Source organism: Oryctolagus cuniculus, chromosome 9, assembly GCF_051225735.1.
Source record: "Oryctolagus cuniculus isolate XC-2025 breed Fujian yellow rabbit chromosome 9, ASM5122573v1, whole genome shotgun sequence".
Taxonomy (NCBI): Eukaryota; Metazoa; Chordata; class Mammalia; order Lagomorpha; family Leporidae; genus Oryctolagus; species Oryctolagus cuniculus.
In genome coordinates, this window is record NC_142875.1 from 77,593,849 (window position 1) to 77,616,052 (window position 22,204).

The 22,204-nt window shown below is 40.6% G+C and overlaps 1 non-coding gene and 1 pseudogene across 1 annotated transcript; both read right to left on the reverse strand.

The window, feature by feature from the left end:
- Positions 1-118: 118 nt before the first annotated feature.
- LOC127487191 (U6 spliceosomal RNA) lies at positions 119-220 on the reverse strand. The gene has a single exon (XR_007913757.3). It is a non-coding gene; the product is annotated as a U6 spliceosomal RNA (small nuclear RNA).
- A 7,493-nt stretch (positions 221-7,713) lies between these two features.
- LOC100340188 (magnesium transporter NIPA2-like) lies at positions 7,714-9,153 on the reverse strand (annotated as a pseudogene).
- Positions 9,154-22,204: the final 13,051 nt, after the last annotated feature.

A 22,204-nucleotide genomic window follows, 5' to 3' on the forward strand; every position in this document is an offset into this window, starting at 1 on the left:
GGGATTGACTCTACAGACACATTGTAAGGATGACAGGAGAGTTGACGAAAACCCTGAGCGTTCTTGCTCTACAGGCAAGCCCCCAAAATGGAATGGATCAAGAAAACCCTCAGCCAAGACAGTCTTGGGGTGGAACAATAAGTGTCATCCCTGTGCAGGAGCCATGCTAATCTTCTCTGTATCATTCCAATTTTAGTATATGTGCTGCCGAAGCAAGCACGGAACAATAAGTGAACATTTGTGATCTACAAAGTACCAAGAATTTTTACAAATTGCCTCCTGTAATCTTTATGAAACCTTGCAAGATAGCTATCATTGCATATGAGAATGATTAAGAAAATTGCTGAAGATTGTGGCATATCTCATGGGTTCCAGAGAGAACCTGTGTCCTGTTTCTCCAGAAGCCCAGAGAAGATCTCTTTCTAGACAACAGCAACCTGTCAGGAAGCAGCAGCTCTTGCTATACCTGTAATCTGGTAAACCAAACAGATATTCCTAGTCAAACTGCTTCTTATAGAAGAATAATCCATTTTAGTGCATCCTTTGGACAATGTCATTATGAGAATGAATAAAATAGAATTTATATCTTCCTTCAAGTTTATAGGAGTTCAATTTTCCCAATTTAAATTGCATTTTTATTGGCCAGTATTCTGGGTTATAAACAAATGTTCTTCACTAAGAAAAATGTTATCTGGTGCATAGTATAGAATAAGGCTATATAAGCACAGGCTCTGTACATAGATCAAACACAGGAAATGAAGTAGAAGATAAAAGCAATGGGATGGGGAAGGGGTATGGTAGACTTTATTAGAGTTTCTTCGAAGACAATGGGCAAAAAAAGTGCACTATAAATGCACAAAGTGTAGCATAAAATGAAACAATACTGCTTATGAAACACCTTCTCAAATTGTACACCAACAACCACAACCCATACACACACAGCCTTGTCTTCCATAAGCTCTGGGTCTGAAACAAAGCCTGACTTTTGGAACAAGTGAGAAATCTTTTGATGAATTATAAAAGACAGTATGGAATTTCAAAAAGATCTGCCAAAGAGAATAGCATAGTTGTTGAATCCTGAACTTTCACACTATCTAGCAAGAGAGAATTCACATGTACCTTCAAAAGAAAGAGGTGCTTCTTCATAGAAAATGCCTGTACTGACATACGAGCACAGAGAATTATTTTATACACTCCTGGTATGTCTCCTCTTCAAAATTCACTCTCTCAGCAAAGTCATAAACATCAGACATGTGGTTTTTTAAAAAACATAAAGTAAAAGAGAACATTTCCCTTGGAAGGTGCAACCCCTCAGGAAAGTGATCTTGCCTCCAGCACAAAGGTGACTCGAGCCACAGTGAGCCTGGCCTTCAGTGTTACCTTCCCTGTCTTGTCAATAATGCCTCAAAGGTACATTTGCTTATAGTCTCCATTTGGCTTTAAAGAGCAAACTTTGGAGCTTTGGCAGGAATCGCCCCAAGAGAAGCCACACTTCAGATGCACAATCTTTTATGTTGGAATGACAACCAGAGCAGTCGGGCAGAGGAAGAACAGGGAGAGTGTGAAATTCTCAATGCTTGATAAAGGAATGGGCCTGAACTGAATCTGAGAATGAAACTGCTTGTTACCACTTAGCTCTAAAGGGGGTACCACTAATCAGTCTTTCATTTAAACAACTCGCTGCACACCTTCCAGGGCAGGAGAACAGGTGATTTGGTTGTTTGGGTTTGTTGTTGCTGTTGTTTGTTTTGTTGTTTTAGGTTATTCTACTGCAAAGTATTATTTTGATAGAAACAGGATAAGGAGATGAAAGATCTGAATCGTCTCTATCAGATTAATAGGAGTTTTGCTTTGTCGGTCCAAACTTGGGTTTCCAACACGTGAGGTGAACAGAATACGAACTCCCAGTATTTATACTTTTACAAAAGTATAACCCCTCCCCCTCAACTTAATGGACATAATTTGCATCTATATGACTTTTCTGATTTTAACCCTGTGTATGCTTAGTTTTAAATGGTTATAAAAGGGTGAGGGTTGAGATGCTGGTCAGGATGTCTGTGTGCCACACTGCAGTAACTGAGGTCCATCCCTGGCTCCAGCTTTGCCTCCTGGTTCTAGGTTCTACTAATTGATACCCTGAGAGGCAGAAGTGATGGCCCAAGTAGTGAGTCCCTGCCACCCTCTTGGGAGACCTGAATTGAGTTCCTCGCTCTTGGCTTTGAACATTTCAGCCCTAGCCATCGTAGGTATTTGGAGAAAGAACCAGTGAATAAAAGTCTTTCTCTTTCTCTCCCTCCCTCCCTCCCTCCCTCTCCCTCTCCCTCTCCCTCTCCCTCCCTCCCTCTCCCTCTCCCTCTCCCTCTCCCTCTCCCTCTCCCTCTCTCTCTCTCTGCCTCTTCTTCTCTCTCTGTGCAACTCTTTCAAAAAAAAAAAATAAATGTATGCAAAACTGAACAACTTTACAGTTACAAACTTCCTCCTCCCATCCTCCCACTCCTTTTTTTTTTTTTTTACTGAGATCTATTTTAAATTGACTCTATACATACATGATTAACTCTATGTTAAGTACAGGGTTCAACAAATAGTATAAAGAAGAGAAAAATATACCTATTCCTTGACTGTCAAGACAAGGGCTGTTCAAGTCATTGCTTCTCAAAGTTCAATTTCACTTCTAACAGATTCCCTTTTAGGTGCTCTATTAGTTATTACAGGTCAGGGAGAAAATATGGTATTTGTTCCTTTGGGAATGGCTTATTTCACTAAATATGATGTTTTCCAGATTCATCCATTTTGTTACTTACATAATCAGATTTCTTTTTTTTTACTACTTCGTAGTATTCCATACATACGAATTTCAGCATCAATTTTTTAGATCTGAGAAGAATGTCTTTGTTATTTTTATTGGTATCACATTGACTCTCTAAGTTGATTTTTTGAAGAATGGACATTTAGATGATATTGATTCTTCCAATCCATGAACATAGAAGATTTTTCCATTTTTTTTATCTTCTTCTATTTCTTTCTTTAATGTTTTATAATTCTCATCATAGAGATCTTCCACATCCTTGGGTAAATTTATTCCAATGTATCTGATATTTTTTTGTGTAGCATTGTCTGTGTATACAAAAGCTGTTGATATTTTGTATTGATTTTATATCATGCTAATTTAATAAACTTCTATGAGTTCCAATAGTCTCTTGGTGGAATCTTTTGGATCATATATATATATATATATAATCCTGTCATCTGCAAGTAGGGATGGTTTGACTTCCTCCTTCCCAGTTTGTATCCCTTTGATTTCTTTTTCTTGTGAATGCTTCTGGTTAAAGCTTCCAGGACTATACTGAATATCAGTGGTGATGGTGGACATCCCTGTCTGGTTCCAGATTTCAGTGGGAATGCTTCCAACTTTTCCCCTTTCAGTAGGATGCTGGCCGTGATTTTGTCATAATTGCCTTGATTGTGTTGAGGAATGTTCCTTCTATACCCAATTCAGTTAGAGTTTTCATCATTAAAGGGTGTTGTATTTTATCAAATGCTTTCTCTGCATCTATTGAGATAATCACGTGGTTTTTGTTCTTCAGAGTTTGATTACCCTGTGTCATGGTGAAGATCTTTTCTAGTCATGTCTATTAGTATTTCTATGTACTTTCTGCACTTGAATATCCCTTTCTTTCTCAAAATTAGGGAAATTTTTTTTGTTATTATTTCACTAAAAAGGCCTTCTAATCCTTTCTCTCTTTCCAGACCTTTAAGAATTCCTAGAACCCATATGCTTGGTGTTTTGATAGTATCCTGTAGATTACAAACAGTGTTTTTTAGTTTTCTAATTTCCTCTTCTTGTTTTTGGTCTGACTGTATAATTTCCTGGTCTTTGTCTTCTAAGTCTGATATTCTTTCTTCTGCTTCACTAATTCTGTTGTTAAGGCTTTCCACTGCATGTTTTATTTGTTCTCTTGAATTCTTCATATCCAAGATTTCATTTTGATTTCTCTTTAAGATCTCAATTTTATGGGAGAAATTTTCTTGTCATGAATTGATTTTATTAGTGTATTTACTTCTGATTACTTCTAAGTAATCCTATGATCAATTTTTTGAATTTCATTTCTGGCATTTCTTCAAGCTCATTATCTTCACAATCTAGGATTGAAGTGTTATGTTCTTTTGGGGGCATCATGTTGTCTTCCTTATTCTTGCTTCTTGAATTAGTGTGTTTTCTATTTGGCATAGCATAGTGTCTGCTTTTAGGGAATACCTAGAGGCATGTGATGGGTGTAGCCAAGGAGCTCTGTTCGGTGCTACAGGGTGAAGGGGGTGTCTGAGGTGTCACACCCAGGTTTGGCATGGTAAATCTCCTTCTTTTTTTTTTTTAATCAGAGGGGAGGTTTCTTTTTGTCTATTGGTATGGACTCAGCTGAGCTCCTCTCCTCAAAAGAGACTAGTGTCTGGGCACTAGCCCCAGTGAATATATTATTCATCCGCTCTGCCACAAGGACCACATGAAGGTTCTGTGCAGTTCTCAATGTAAGCTCATATTCCCTAGAAATGTTCCTCACTAGGTAACCTGGGAGCCTTGATCATCTGGAGCCTCCCACAGTGACTTCCCAAAGTCCCAGCCACACCCTGAATCCTCGCAGGCAGCCTCAGTGTTTTCACAGTCCTGATACATAAGCTTCCCACAGTCATGAGCACCCAGGCCCCTGTCTGTTCTCCCTGCCAGACTCAGGAGTCTCCACTTGGCTGGTTGCTGGGTGCAGACACAAGCTGGCACAGTTGTTACATAAGTCCAAAATGGCACCTGCTCTCTATCAGCTTGTTACAGGATGCTGTTGCAGGGTGATCAGAGAGAGAGAAACCTGCTTCCTCTTTTGTTTTTTCTCCTCTAGTTTGGCAGGTGCACTATCACCCATGGGGCCCCAAGCCAGATTCCCTCTAGGCTCTTCCTGCAGCTTTTTCACCAGTGGTTTGGGCTGTTGCCACCTGATCCCACATCACTCTCAAACACTGGTGTGGAGACTTTCGGTTGCTGGGGTCCTGAGTTGTGGGTGTCCCTGCCCTCCGCATAGGTCCACTGTGTCCCTCCAATTTGTGTAGAGTTTCCTCTGCTGTTTTCCCTAACTTTTCCCTGAGACTACACTCTTTCCACTTTTTAAAAGCTATATTTTCCTAGACTAGAGCAGCAAGCTCCCTCCCTACTCGGACATCTTAATCCCTCTGAGGTCTTTTGAGATGAGGAAGCCTTTATTTGCCAGCCAGCAAAAGAGGCAGGAAGTGTGACTCAAATCTGGGAAAAGTTTTATGGGGGTGAGGAAAGAGAAGTTAGGATGTGGATACATGGACAGGGCAATGTCTGATTGGTGGGGCCCATGGCAGCCCCACATATGACTTCATACCAGGAAGAATCCAGTCAGCAGATGTTGTAATCTGCTGGACCTTTCACTTCCTAAATCTCTCTGATTCTTCTGTTTCTGCTTGTTCTCCAACTTTTGTTACTGAGGTAGACAGTGGTGGAGAACTCTGGTTCTGGGTGTCATCTGTGGGTCACAGTCCTCCTTTTGGCATATGTGTAGCTCAGTTTTAAACAGCTGTCCTAAGATAACAGAAACTTTAAAAAAAAATGATGAGAACTTCGTGGCCAGAACCTATTGGTAAAGTGTAATGTGAGGGAGATGGAGAGGGGGAACAGAGTGGGATATTTTTTAGGTTTGGAGTGTCAGGAGGAGGACGAATTAAGATGGCAGCAACCCAGTTCCAGTAACATTTTGCTATTTAGAAAGGCTACTCTTGTTTACATGACCTCACTGCGTAACAAGAGGTTAATTTCCTCCCCTGGTTCATCAGTACCAGGGACTCCAGCTGGATGGGGTACGTTAGTAGCCAAGTATCTCCTCTCTGGAAACCTAAGTATGAGTCTGGGCTTAATGGTGAAGGGGTCCAGTCAATCTTCGGGGAGAAGGGTACTTTTGAAGAATGCTGTTTTTTCAGAGGCAGCACAGGGTTTTCTCTTCCCAGGTCACTTCCCCTGTCCTCTTCAGCAATCATGTCATAGAGAGCAAAGCCTTAATATCATTCTCAGTAACTCAACAGTAAGTGCAGTGTATACACAATGTTAAAAATTGCAAAAAATAAAGTCTAATTTGGATTTATTAAACAAATCAGGACAGCCACATCATTCCTGAATGTACCCAGATCTTGGTTGTTTCTCAGAGTTCTTAATTTTCTAAAAATTTATTTTGTTATTTATGTATTTGAAATGCAGAGAATCACACAGAGAGAAGAAGAGATAGAGAAAATCTTCCATCTGCTTGTTCGCTCCCCAAAAGCTTTCTATAGACAGGGCTGGGCCAGGCCAAAGTCAGGAGCCAGGAACTCCATCCTGGTTTCCCACATGGATTGCAGGGACGCAAGCATTTGGGCCATCATTATCCCAGGCACATTAGCAGGAAGCTGGATTGAAAGCAGGGCAGCCAGGACTCAAACCAGCACTCTGATATGGAATGCAGGTATCCCAAGAGGCATCTTAAACTGCTGTACCACATCACCAGCCCCAGGAGTTCTGTTCTTAGGTAATTCAATTATCTTCTTGACTTGAACACCCAGTAAAAAGCTAAGAACAAACAAAAAAGTCAACATTAGCTCAGAGTTACAACTTAAGGAAAAGTGGAGTTGAGAACAGCAACAAAACCACTAAGCAGATCAGCTCACAAGACCCATATATATTATCAACTCCATCAATAGATTATTCTCCCAACCAGAGTAAACAGCTGGAAATAGCTTTGCATTGCAAGTGGCAATAGAAATTAATCAGACATTCACATATACAAGAGGAACAGCCATTCCAAAGCTTTATCCAATTAAGAAATAATATATAAGAAATTAGAAAAATTAATGTTCAGGTCTCCACCAACCTATACTGATAGAAGTCATAGAGTAATACCATGGATTCTGCATAGTGCTGTAGTTCACAACAAAGCTTCTAGAGTCAAGGCAACATGTTGAATAAATTTTGTGGAATCTCTTTAGTAAGGTATTATGGAAATTTCTGGAAATTTGAAGTGTCAAGTAAATCATTAAGTGTGTATCTTTTAAAAAAATAAATTAAGCCATTTCAAAGGGAAACTCGAAGTCCTATTGCATAAGTCAAATTCAACAGCAATTTCAGTTCAGAAGCAACAGATGAAAAGAATGTTGGAACCTCAAGATGTTGGACAACATGTTTTATAGTGAAGTCTGAAGCACACTCCCCCTCTTCCCAGATACACCCAGATGGCATGCATGAGCACAGGTGCATCCCAGGTACACACCATGTGCTGCAAATACACACACGTTTAAAAATGCCACGGATGGTCATGAATGGGAAAGAAATGACTTAGTGCCTGGGAATGCCGAGAGTGGGATGAACTTGGCAGGGCTGAGGTAGCTGGATTCAACAAATTGGTTTTCAAGTGAAACTGGGATCTTTTACCACGATCTAGGCAATCAACAGCAGCAATAGCATCCCTCTGCTTTTGGCTTCCTGAATTGTTTCTCTTCCCCCTGAGTCATTTCTCTTCCTGCCAAGTGCTAATACCCTGTTTATGAGCAGGAAAGGAGGAACGGGCCTGTTACAGAGTGTTGTGTGCAAGAACAGATCTTGTTTTATCATCACCTTGAAAGAGGACCAGTAATAAAAGTCTTTTTTATTTTATAGATTAGCATTTTAATTACATCTTCTTAAAAAGCTGTCAGGTTTCCATTTATTTAAGAGGTATTTTCACCAGTGTGTTGTTCAATTTTACAGGTTATGCTTTCTTCATTACTATTAAGAACTTCATCCATATTAGAGAGGTCGCCATGTACTGCTTTTTCATCTTTCTGAAGAAAAGGCAAACTTGCTAGACTAAAGCTGACATCTTTTCTCTTTTTTTAAAGATTTATTTATTTATTTGAAAGTCAGAGTTACACAGAGAGAGGAGAGAATGAGAGAGAGAGAGAGAGAGAGAGAGAGAGAGAGGTCTTCCATCTGATGGTTCACTCCCCAATTGGCCTCAATGGCCAGAGCTGTGTAGATCTGAAGCCAGGAGCCAAGAGCTTCTTCCAGGTCTCCCACAAGGATACAGGGACCTAAGGGCTTGGGGCCATCTTGTACTACTTTCCCAGGCCACAGCAGAGAGCTGGATTGAAAGCAGAGCAGCTGGGACTAGAACCGGTGCCCATATGGAATGCTGGCACTTCAGGCCAGGGCGTTAACCTGCTGCACCACAGCGCTGGCCCCATAAAGCTGACAACTTTAAAGGCATGCAACAGGATGATCTCCACAATGATTGTAAAGAAGCCTCTCGGAGTACCAATGACATCATCAATAGGCATATCTTGCCAGTCCTTGAAAAGAATAGCTGAATACATTAAGACAGAGGTTGTAAAGAATACAGAATATATTGGAGTCACAATGGAAGTGTTGAAGATGTCCAGGTTCCTGTTCAGGTAATCTGTGTGCTCACACAGACAACCAGGCTCAGCAGAAGGATCCAGGCCAGAGGATGCTGCAGCACGGACTTTCCTGCAACAGGTCTTTGATAGCAATGCCCAGGCCCTTCACACAGGACACTGACAATGCTCCAATGACGGAACAGATTGGTATGTACGCAAGAATGTTTGTCCAGTGGCGAGGTCCTACCACAAAGATGAATATCAAGGACACAATGACCACAAGTGTTTGGAAGACCACAAAACCTGGATCACCTAGTTTGTGAGACACTTCATTTAAGGTCTCAATCTCCTCTTTTTTGGAGCATGAATGACTAACTGTAGATGCCAGAATGCTTAGCAAATATTCAATTTTCCCATGAATATGAGGTTTTTCATTTAGAAAGTATGAAGTAAGAATGGCACTTATGAGTACGCTGAGAGCTCCTATCGGAGCTGGTGCAAATGCATAAGCAGCAAAGTTGGCCACCTCCCCAACTCCCCTTGACTGCAGTCCAGCCCACCACAACCATTCTTTCAGATATGCACAGCCACCTTAATGTGCTCTCATGGAACCTTTTTCAGCAAGTCGCAGAAGTCCTTTTTTTTTTTTTTTTTCAAAATGAAACTCCCACCAGTGAAAATACTGGAGCCCATAGCCAACCCCAGACCAATATAAAAGTCATATTTGCCACGCCTTTGGCTCATTTTATTTGTTACTTAAGAAATTTCTATTAATTACATTGATCACGGAAGAGAGAAACTGCTGGTACTAGAGGCAGGGTGATGCAGTCTTCAAACAGTTTGAAAAGAGGACAACATCGGGACGAACGTCCTGAAAGGATTGTGTTGCTTGGCTGTCCTCACGCCTGTTAACACTGCTCCCAATCTCTGTCACTGAAGGTCAATTGCAGCCTGGAGAACACTTAAGCTAAATATGTTCTGTCACAAAAAAAGGGCTTGAAGAGGTTAAGAGGATTTATGCAGTCATGTCCTCGTAAATGCGACCCTTTATTCCCATGTAAAGTTTTAAGCTCTGGCAGAGTGGCTCCAGCCCCAGTCGCCAGGCTGGCCGCGCAGGTCCCCTCGGTGACCTAGCCCCAGACACCTCAGTTCACACACCTGCACCCGAGCGGCCACCGCCTTCATCGCTGTCCAGGAGGAAGTGAGAGCATCGGGACTGCAGCCGTGCCTGCTGCCTCCTCCGTGGGGAGCGTTGAGGAGTACCTGCCCGGGATGACCTACAGCCTGCAGCTGCAGGGACCAACGGCCACCGCCGAGAAAACCTAAACTCGTATAATTGTAAAAGTAGTGAGTGAGTGAGTTGTAATGCTGGCACTCTAACAGGACATCAGATTGAATCCTTACAGCATATGCTTCTCTCTCTGGCACGTGGATGCCATGTCTTTAAGAAATTAAATCTTGTAAGCAACTTTTTAAAAAGTTAAGGTTTTTATTTCATATGTATAAAAAAACCCTTCCTCTTTATGTGCTACACTACAAACTTCCCAGAATTGCTCAAAATAATTTCTTCCATAGAGGTCTTTCAGAAGATAAGAACCTGAGGACACACTGATTGCAAAGGAGCAGTCACTGAAGAGCACTGCCTGTAGGTAGGGGTACTAAGTTGTTTCTGTGTTAGAGAACCATATGCCCAAATATCACCAAATGAACTTGTTGAATAGAAGCCTTACTTCTGCAGTTTTATGCTCATATCCCGCATAAGGCAAAGACGAGAAACTTGGTACAAAAGACATTATACCTTACCCCTGTGGCGTTAGCTATTGCACTGCAAACTTCTGCCTCCTCCCCCTGACTTGAATGGACCTGCTTCTATCTGTTTTTTTTTTTTTTAAAGATTTATTTATTTTTTACTTGAGAGTCAGAGTTACACATAGAGAGTAGAGGCAGAAAGAGAGAGGTCTTCCATCTGATGGTTCACTTCCCAATTGGCCGCAATGACCAGAACTGCACCGATCCAAAGCCAGAAGCCAGGAGCTTCTTCCAGGTCTCTCACGGGGGTGCAGGGGCCCAAGGACTTGGGCCATCTTCTACTGTTTTCCCAGGCCATAGCAGAGAGCTGTATTGGAAGAGGAACAGCCGGGACTCAAACCGGCGCCCAAATGGGATGCCAGCGCTTCAGGCCAGGGCATTAACCCACTGCGCCACAGCACCAACTCCTTCTATTTGTTTTGTGTTCTGAGCAGCGCAGAATTTTTGGCAATGCATTTTGGACCACAATGGCTGAAGGCATACAAGGGGATGGGTGAAAGGGCTAGTTCTTAATCAGCTATAAAAGATATATAAAAAGGGAAAATGTCCTGCTAGATAGCAAAATGCAAGTTTTACAGCGTCTTGAAATCCTTGCAAAGACAGAGTCAAGGGCACAGAGAAAGCAGAGGGTTTTCAAGGAGAGATGGAAAGTGCTTCGACATGAAGAAAACCCTGTAATCATCAGGACTTGCTGACAATGACAGAGTAGAAGAGGAAAACTGTTGGCTGCAGCACATCACTGCTGAGTGGGATTTGAAGAGACTGTGCACCCATGGCTTTGTCTCCATGGGACCTATGCTTGAAGCAGCAGTTCAGACAGTGTGGTCCTCCATTCAGCAGTGTCAGGCCACTCAGAATATGCAAGAAACATTAAAGCTTGGACTCCCATTTACCTGCAAAGTTAGAAACGCTGGGTTAAGGTCTTCAATATGCATTTATGCATTTTAACAAAAGCTCCAAGTGATTCCAATGCCTGCCAAGGCTTGAAAACAACTGAAGTTATATATCAGTTAGGATCTCATTTTCATGCTGTAACATCCACATGTTTGGAGCCCTGTGTGTGAATGAGTGTATTTATAAAAATTTTAACAAGAGTATTAACCTTTGAGCTTCTGCCAGTTTTAACTCAATGATGTTAATGGAGGAAGAAATAATAAACACAAAAGTAGAATCAATAAGAAATCAAAAATATAGAAAAAGGGCCAACAAGAAAACACAGAGGTAATTTGCTTTTCTTTTTTAACAGTCCAGTGTGAATCCCTTGAAATCCTGGTGATATTTGTTTTCATTTGGAAGAGACTTTGGACAAATCTGTTGTCATTTTGCAGATGGAGAAGCTAAGTGGGACAGTTTTCAGTGACAAGCCCTTGCAAAACAGCAGGTTCAGGGCAGGCATCGTGGTGTTTGGGGTAAAGCCAGTGCCTGTGATGCCAGCATCCCATATGGGTACCTGTTCAAGTCCCAGCTGCTCCACTTTCCATCCAGCTCCCTGCTAATGTGCCTAAGAAAGCAGCAGAAGATGGGCCCCTACACCCACATGTGAGAACCAGCCCCAGACATTGCTTGCTTTTTCTCTCTCTCTGTCTCCCCCTCCTTCTCTTTCTTTAAAAATCTGCTGTTCAAATAAATAAATTAAAAAAAAAAACAGCAAGTTCATGATCTTGTGTCTGAGGAACACTGGTCATAGGTGAAAGTTTAATTTGAAAAGATAGTCTTGGTTTGGGAGGAAAATAAAATGCTTTCCTCATTTTATGAAGTTACATGGTGCATTTAAACTTCCTCCCCACGCCCTGGCTCTTGCCAGAGGTGGGTGTGGAGAGGCCTATCATTGGAGGCAATGGGTCAGCAGATGGCACAGCACGGCAGACTGGGCCCCAGTTGCAAAGCTGCCTATGCCAAGGGAATGAAAGAGGCTTTTTACTCTGAGTCCTCCCTCCCCCATAGGCACAGCACCAGCACAGGTCTGACTTCTCTGTGAACACATCCAGTTCTGCAAGGAAATCATAAGCAACTTGTCATGCAAGGACTGCCCTCAAGTGAGTACAGGGATAAGCTTTGTAATAGTTATTATATCAGTATTTTACCCGTGCGTTCCGTCTCTCCTTCCTTCAGAAGGTATTTAAGGGGAGCAGGCCTCATTCTTCAGGACTGGTCATCTGTCCCCCTCTCCTGAGCTTCAACATCTTCAGAAGACAATAGCTTACAGAGTCAGGCCCCATCTGTGTCTTCATTCTCCCCAGTGTCAAGTTCACTGCCTTGCACACAGCAAGGTCTCCATAAATATTTGGTGAATTAATGAGAGAGTGAATGTGAAAGCAACAAGTGAAAATGGTAAATTGAGTGTAAACCCTAAGGAAAATTGCCTGTTTTTCAGATGAGAGTGGTGCTTCCTGAGAGTTGAATCCATTTTACTTTATTTTTAGGAGTACAGATAGTAAGAAGGCATGGAAAGGCATTGAGATCACCCTGCAATAAAGGATACAAAGCATATCATTGTGTAATTCCATGTCTGGGCAAAGAAATCTCTGGATTTTCCTAGAAGAAAGTGCCTTGGATTTGGAAATGCTCCAAACCAGAACTCACGCCTTCAGCGGAACTGAGATAAGCAGTTATGGTCCCAAATGAAAATTGAAACTCAGAGCAGACAAAAAGACATCCAGGAAGTGACTGTATGTTTAGAGACAAAATTATGTAACATGCCATCTTAGAACTAAAGTATTTTCTGATATGAAAGTGAACCTCTAAAACCAAGAGCAGCAAAAATCTGAACGTCAGTTTTAGGACAGCTAGGAAGAAATTGTGAAAGTCCTAATAGTTGTACTATATTTCAAGGAACTAAATGAATTAGTTCAAGTTACGGTTTTTTCATTCTGCCTACACCTTTTTTCTGTTTAAAGTCTTAATAAGGAGTGAAATTAAGGAGATATTGACATTTGGGGGGATTAGAGTCAAATGAACTTGGAAGAAAATCAATAGCTGATTTAATATAGAAAAACATAAAAGTACTTAAAGAAGAAATTTCACTTATTTATTTTTATCTTTATATTTGTGTTCAAAAAAACATGTGGTACAATATATTCAATTTTTTTACTTTTATCTTTAGTAATGAGTGATTGAAAATGTAAAACAAACATATAATATACAGACAGCTTAATTTTCCTTATACTGATTTAAGCACACAGCAGCTAATTAAATTGACCAGCTGTTTTAAGTTCTAGCCAATACTTTGGCTTACAATTTTGTTAGGAAAGACATAAATGACATTTAGAAACAACTCCCTATTGACTTTTTAAAAATTTGTTTTAAAGATTTATTTATTTATTTATTTATTTGGCAGAGTTACAGAGAGGCAGAGGCAGAGAGAAAAAGAGAGATCTTCCATCCTCTGGTTCACTCCCCAAAGGGCTGCAATGGCCAGAGCTGCACTGATCCGAAGCCAGGAGTCTGGAGCTTCTTCCAGGTCTCCCACTTGGGTGCAGGGGCCCAAGGATCTGGGCCATCTTCTGCTTCTCCAGGCCATAGCAGAGAGATGGACTGGAAGTGGAGCAGCCAGGACTCAAACTGGCACACATATGGGATGCTAGCACTGCAGGCAGCAGCTTTATCCACTACGCCATAGCACCGGCCCCTCGCACTATTCTTTAAAGTAAGGAGAGGTAAAAATATCTTGGCTGGTGAATAATGGAAATTGCGAAGAAGTAATAATCTGATTTAGTGATTGGTAAACATGAACTAAATAAATTCTGTCCCTTTAAAAATTATTTATCTATTTATTGTTTATTTGAAAAGCAGATAACGAGAGAGTGACAGAGAGAGGGAAAAAAAGACAGAGATATCTCATTCCCTGGTTCACTCTCCAAATGACCAACAGCCAGACAGGGCCAAGCTGAAGCCAGGTGCCCAGAATTCAGTCCATGGCTCCCAATTACTTGTGCCATCACCTGCTGCCTCCCAGATCACATTAACAGGAGCTGGAACTGGGAGCAGAGCCAGGTATCATATTCAGGCATTTCAATAGGGAACCTACACCCGCCCACTCTCTCCTTTTTGATGGTCTTTCTTCCTCAGAAGTTTCCTGGATTGGTTTGTGTTCCTTTGGAAGCCTGGGACAACCTGATAAGAGCAGCAAATGTGCTTTTATTCCTGTCCCTGCAGCTGATACAGCACCTATCATGGCGAAATGGAAGACAGAAAGGAAGGAACAAGACAAAGAATTTATTTTTTGTTGTCATATTTAAAGTATTCCTGACTGATCATTTTCTTGAAAAAAAAAAAAAAGTAATGAGCCTTGTCATTTTATTTCCATAATTGGTCTACTTGTGGCAAGGTTTCTGAACTTAATGTATATGTATTGAATCATTTCCTCATGTATAATATTAATTACTAAAGAATGTTGAAACAAGAATAGAGAACTCAAAAATAAATTATGTGTCCTGAATTTGCAGAAGCCAATTATTACTCATCCTTATTCTGAAAATGTTACTTAAAAAAAAAACCTAGCAAACTATTTTTAGTAGTTGTGTCCATTATATTTGGACTAAAATTTTTCAGATACAGTGCAATTGAACTAGAATCCTGTAACAGATTACTACATTTTCACATTCTTAAGTAGCAGCTCTGCTTCCCCCTTGCTTGCTTAGTGAACAAAGCTGAGAAAATACTGCCATCTACCTCCCTGTTTGTTTTCTGATCCCTTATTTTTTAAGCTTATTGAGCTTAAAAAAAAAGACACATGTAAGTTTTCAACCTTTATAAGTTGCAGACCAGGGTAAGTAGAAAAGTTTGTGGGAAATGGAGTTAAACAGTAAGTTTATTTTGGTGCAAAAATGGTTTTGCAATTCATGCATAGTTCATCATAATATGCGTTTGTTGTGAACTTTTTGAAGATCCTTCAAATGCATACATTTCCAATTTTTGCCAGCAAAATAAACTTATCTCTTAATTCTGCTTTCCACAAACTTTTAAAATTACCCTAATATCTTCAGATTTCAGTTATGCTCAAAATTTCAGCCGTAGGAAATGGCATTGTGGTTTGGCAGGTTAGGCCCTCCCTGTTACACTAGCATCGCATGTGGGCGCTTCTTCAAGCCCAGGCTGCTCCACTTCTGATACAGCTCTCTGCTAATGCACATGGGAAAGCAATGGAATGGGTCCCTGCCCCACATGGGTGACCTGGAAGAAGCTCCTGGCTCCTAGCTTTGACCTGGCCTGCCCCAGGATTGAAGCCACATGGATAGTATATCAGTAGGTGGAAGATCTCAAACTCTGTCTCTCTCCTACATCCCCACCCCACCCCCCATAACTCTACCTTTCAAATAAATAAATAAATCTTAAAAAAAAAAACTTCAGCTGAAAACTTAGTTGAGTATCATAAATGGAATTAGTACTTTGCACATAATGGGTACTTAAATATTTGGTTGGTTCATTGAAATTACAATCCAGAAAATCATTTCTGTGTAGACAGGATGTTGGAATGGGGAGAGAAAGACAAGATTACTTCTGAAATAATGCAGAAAGATAGAGTTTAGAGGCTAGGTGTGCCAGGTAAGGGTAAGATCAAAGTGGTTATTGATGCTGATGGTGATGATAATAATGTGGTAATTTTGGTTGCAAAATCAGACAAGGTTCTATGGAATTCATGGTATTTGAGATACACCCAGGAAGCAGAGTTGTAGAATGCAAAGTCTGTTCTGGAACAACTGAGAATGTGGGGAGGCTGAAGCATAGACAATATAAAGAGAAAGATGAAGCTGAGTTGGAAAGTCAGACCAGATTTTATAGAGGCTTTGAATACCTTTCTGTGGCATTTAAATTTATTTTCCAGAAATATGGAGTAATTAAAGGCTTTTAAATAGGAAAATGAAGTGAACAGATTGTGTGTTAGAAAAATGCTGGTCGCAGATGGAGAAAGGATTAGTTTAAAGGGACCAGAGAGAAGAGGCCATTGCAGAAATCCAGATCAGAAATGACAAGTCTGATAGAGCAGTGGTTGTGGGATATTGGAGATTTTCTGAAGGCAGAATTCACAGCATTTGGCTGTTGACTGTGTGTTAGAAGGGAGATATGTAGATGAGAGGATGGACTCTTACCCCAACAAACTGGACACCTACAATGAGTTGTCTTTAGTAAACTCATGAACCCCACAGTATTCAATGACCACCTATTTTATTGCAGATACTGTGTTAGATTCTGCAGACCCAGGGACAAAATAACAATAAATCCAAACGCACCTATGTTATATAAAAATTTTTCATCATTATAAAGTCAAAGGACTAAGAATGAAGTCTGAACTTATAAACTTGTCACTAAGGATAATATTGTAACAGTTATGTCCAATACCCTTCATATGTGCTCAGTAGAGAAGTAGGTAGGGGATTACATTGTAGAAGAAGCACTTGAAGAGAGGACTGACTTTTCCAGGAATCAAAGAGATTTGTATTAAATTAAAACATTCTGTGGAACAGTCTAGCATAATGATGAAAATGAAAAATCATAATATGGTAACATATCCCAGCTTCTTAGACTTGTACTCATACAAGCACATACCCATATACTGACAGTAGGAAACTGTGAAGTGTATATACCAACCTGTTAACAGCTACACTCCCCCACAATGGGTTGACAGGTCTGGTGTTGTTTTACTCAATTCTTTGTGCTTTTTTTGTATTGTATCTTTTTTTTTTTTTCTATTTTAACTATGTGTTGCTGCTATAAGTCAGCAATGGCCAGTAAAGCTATTTTGACTGGAAAAGCTGATAGAGTGGTTAGTATAGGGGAGGTTGGGGAGAACCATATGGCAGTGGGTGGGGGCATGTGGAAACTTCAACATCACACAGAAGCTGGTGCTCTGGCATAGCAGGTAAAGCTACCACCTGCAATGCCGGCATCTTATATGGGTGCCATTTTGAGTCCCAGCTGCTCCACTTCCAACCTAGCTCACTGCTATAGCCTGTGAAAGCAGTAGAAGATGGCCCAGGTCCTTGGGCCCCTGCATCCATGTGGGAGACCCAGAAGAAGCTCCTGGCTCCTGGCTTCAGATTGGCTCAGCTCCGGCCATTGTGACCATCTGGAGAGTGAACCAGCAGATGGAAGACTCTCTCTCTCTTTCTCTCTTTCTCTCTCTCTCTGCCTCTCTGTAGTTCTGCCTTTCAAATAAATAAATAAATAAATCTTAAAAAAAAATCACATGGTGTCACATGCCAGAGGGGATAGCCGGGAAGTCATGCAAAGAGTTTAATTCTTATTCTAAGATAAGGGGAACCAATGGCATCTTCTGATCAAGACAGAGACATGGACCCATAAGCATGTGTGATCCCTCTGGGGTTGGTATGGAGAATATATGAAAAGGAGTTGGCCAGCAGCTGCCAGATGACCTAAGATGCCTCTGTAAAAGTATTGCCAAGAGGTAATGGGGCCTACACAGCAGCAGAACTTCAGTCAAGCAAGTTACATTCCCAACCCTGCTGTGTTTCAGTTTGCCTCATTGTATAATGGAAGTAAGAAGAACTCCTACCTGGGAGGCAGATGTATCATGAAGCCAGTGAAGGTCATTTTCAGGGCCCTCACTTGCACCAGCCTATGTATTTACTTTTTAAATGCTAACTTTGATATTTGCAAATTTTCATGTTTTTTCTTTAAATTGGCCCTAAATCGTGCAAGTTTCAGGGCTCATGAAACTTGGATCCGCTTCTGACAATGCGTAGGGTTGTCATCAGGATGAAATTAGTGGAGCACATGTGAGCAGACACACAGCACCTGCTCTATGTAAATCTGCTGTTTTTATTATGTTGAGTAGGATTGTGGGGCTGAGGGCACCTAGGGCCAGTCCTTGGGTATTCTGGCTTGGGCCATGAAACTGTTTAGTTTAAAAATGAAGGGATATAGGTTCAGTTTTGAATATGTTGAAGTTTAAGGTACAGATAAAATGTTCAGTGGACATCTAGAACTAGGCCATGAAATGGTTGCTCTCAAGAGCAAGATCAAGTTTATATATTTGAGAATTATCCAAAAACAGGAGGCGGTTAAAGCTACCATTGTTGATGAAACAGTTCAGGAAGAATGTGAAGACTAAAAAGAGCTTAGAAAGAATCCTGGGAACACCAAACTTTAGGAACCAGGATTGTGATGGCGGCTACATGAATCTATGTACAAATATGTAAGATTTTGTAATGCTGTATGCTCCCCAGAGAAAGTATGTATGAAAGCTGATAAGATCCAAATAAGGTCTGTAGTTTAATAGTATTGTACTAAAGGAAAATTCCTGACTTTGATAATATGCCACAGTCACCTAAGATGTTGTTTTTGAGGAAAGCTGGATGAAAGGTACAGAAATCTATAGATTTTGACTTTTCTTATAGTCTTTAAAAATTTGTTGCTGTGTTGTTGCTATTGTTACAGGAAACAGTCCACCATGCTATTATCAGGACATGCCCATTTAGACATGCTGAAACAAGCTGCCTCGAAGTTGCCAGACAATTTAGAGTAAGCTATTGTGTGCTGATATTATCTTACAGCTATCTTGAGCAGTGATCTAATTCCAGGCTAGTTTCAAAGGAATGTGACCAACTGTGCAAGCTAAAACAACTGGGACATTCATGCTACAGTCTGTCTCCCATCAATAAAACCCTAAATCTCTACAGGAGCAAAGAAGACAAGATGGGAAAATGCACAGAATAAGAGGAACCAAGAGGCAGAAACTCAGCATTTTTCTGTGGCCCTGGAGAGCTCAAAGAAAAGGGAAGATGCTATTTAACTCAATACCTGGCTTAGTCCTAGATTCTAGGAAACAGAATTTAATTTCATTCAGATACTTCTATTGATAAATGGGTAAGGGAAAGGTAAAGCCAACTAGATTTGATATTGTTTTCAAGGCAAAAGCAGCATTCATAGTCTCTAGATTTATGCTATCCTCATAGCTCCTTAGCATACATGAGCTATTTAAGGTGCTACTCAAAACATGCTGTGTAGACCAGCAGCACAGGCGCCCTTTGTGTAGCTTCCCAGGAAGGAAGCTCAGGCGCTACCTCAGTCTGCTGAATGTCTGTATTGAATGTATGCCTGTTAAAAATATATAGGAAGCCCTGATCTAGCCCACTCTGCCTTTCTACATTTGTAATCACCCACAAAATTTATTTAATCCAGAAGACAATTACTGCCTGCACTCTGGAAAAATTTTACCCATCCAAAAAAGAATAGTGGAAGAAGACATTAATTTTTTAAATTTGCTAGACACAAAATCTCACACAAAAATGTTTTCCTGAGGTACAGATTCTTAAGAAGACCTCGGAGGAGTTAATGTGACCAAAGAGTGCCCAGAATTGAGTCAAGACTCTAGACAGGGACTGTGGTAAGTCTTCCAAATCTGACTTCCTTTCCAGTCTCTAAAGTGATAAGATTGAACCAGACATTTCTGTGGAGCCCTCAGTTTCAACCAGGGAAGCTGTCTTTTATATACTAGTTTCATGAAAGTTTATGTTTTAAAAACAGTCCATTGTTTAAGGGGAAAAAAAGTGTGTGTGTACATTTATAGAAACAAAAACAAAATCAAAAGTCTTCTTCCTCCACACTATGGTCTGTTTTTTGTGCTGCTGGTTCTGGACCAGCCCCTGAGAGGCAGCAAGCTGTGGACTGGCTTAGGGACATAGGTGAACTTTACAGAGGAGTGGGGCCTATACCTGTGGTCCTGACAGCTTCTATCTGGCCAAGGCTGTAAGCCTCCTCTTCATCATGGTGTGGAGGCCCCTTGAGAAGGGTGGACACCACAGAGAACCCAGAGGGGAGAGTCTCTCCTAGGAATTCTATGTCTCAAGATAGGTCCCTCTCTGACAGCAATGTCTTGTTCACAGTGTGACATTGGAATATGTAGATTTTTTTCTGTTCCTGAGTCACAACTGGTTGGGTTGTTTAACAAAAGTGTAGTGAATACATTACTCTCAGTTGTGACTCATGAGAGCTGGGCTTAGCCACGCCAATTCAATGCAGATCACCTCCCTGAGCCTGTTTCTTCTTTGATAATACATGGGTAATGTTTGCCATATGTCCAGTATGAGGGCTGCAGTGATAAATTTGCCCCCCAAAAATGGAGTGTTGTAGGGATTGCACAAGGTTTTGTTTTGCCCAGAGTGCTGACAAAATTGAAGCATCACATGACATAAAACATTTTTATTGTTTGGTATTCATGATATCAAGTTTCAATCTTAGGACCAAAGAGCAGAAATATCAATTATAAATGTCTCTGTTTTAATCAGTATAACTTGCTTACTTTAAGAATGTTTTAGGGGCAAGTATTGTGGCACATGGGTTTAATCACTGCTTAGGGTTTCAGAGTATTTGGGATGGGGTCCTAACTCCACTTTCTTCCAATCCAGCTTCCTGCTAATATATGGCCCAGTAGGTGGCAAGTGATGACTCAAATAGTTGGATCCCTTCCACTCATGTTGTGAGACCCAGGTGGAGTTTCTGCCTCCTGGCTTCAGCCTATCCTAGCCCTGGGTTGTAGGCATTTGGGGAGTGAAAGAGCAGAACAGAATCTCAATCAATCTCTCTCTCTCCCTCTTTCTGTCACTTTGCTTTCAAATAAATAAATAACTTTAAAAAATGTTGTAATATAAGTTAGGAATAATAGTTTTAACCATGGGTAAAGTTTAGAAAAGTTTCAATTTCCATCCAAATGAAAAGAAGGCTTTTGAAGAACGCAAAGGAATTTTTTAAATAATGGTGGTAGTCATTGCTCCCTGAGACTTTCAAACCACTCTATGGGCTGTTGAGGCAGAGCTACATGATTGTGTGTTCCTTATTCCTCCTAACATTTGTATTGTAGTAAATTTTAAAAATGAAGAGCAATCGCATCTGGTGGGGCTTTTGCTTGTACGCTTCTCAGCTCTATGATTCAGAATTTGTTTTTTGTTACAGTTCAGAAATATAACCCCAAGACACACATTTGTTCGACTCTTTGAGGTTCTACTTTGTTCCCAGAAGTTTGTGGTAGGACAGATGGTATGCATTATTCAGAAGATTGGAATAGAAATATGAATACTTTGGTTTGCTTCCAACTGGACCCAGTTACGTTATATTAATGTGGAAGTTGATATAGACAATGTTAGTAGGTCAATATGCATTATTGTTCCACTGCAAATTTTAGTTCTGTGATAGTATGTCTGTGTCTAATGTGAGTATTAGAGAAATACAGCTACTCCCATGACGTTTCTGGACAGTTGTCTAACCATTGCAGATTTCCAAGTTCTGATGGAATATTTAGATCCTGCTTGCCATCTCAAAGGGTTCTTTGTCTATGGAGGTATTAAATAAGAGTCACTTTGCATTGAAAGTGATAACAAGCACACCAATACTGTGTAAGTATTGATGTGAAAATTCAGAATTTGATGGAGAGAAGAGGCCAAGAGGAAAATAATTCTTACTACATATATGCGGTATGCTTTTATTGGGCAAGGTTATTCACTAGAATATATAGAAAAACATGCTTTCAAAGATTTTCACAGATCTGTGTAACAAAATAAAACCCACAGGATGATTCTGACATCAAAATGTGGTGCTACATTAACAAAGTGCCTGGTACAATGCTTGGGGCCTGGGAAATACCAAAAAATGCTAGCTCTCTTTCTTCCTCTTTTTCTCATATACCTTATCTTTCTCTTCTTCCTCTCAGGAAATAGCACCTAACATCACCCTCAGTTGTTTAATCCCTAAATCTGAAAGACAGTACACCTTCTCTCTGTCACACCTCTCCACTTCCCCAACTCCAGAGAACTTACTAGGGTAACTATAAAACTTCCATTTTGGAAATGCCGAAATCATCTTACACGTCTCCCTAATGAAAATGTAGGAATTTTCTGCAAGGATCAAAAATTGAAATCCTAGGGGGAAAAATCACTTTTAATTCAGCCAAGCATCTGTGCTCTTAACCATTCTAGAGCTTTGCATCCATTATCATATTCAATTCTAAAGACAATCCTATGAAGTTTATTGC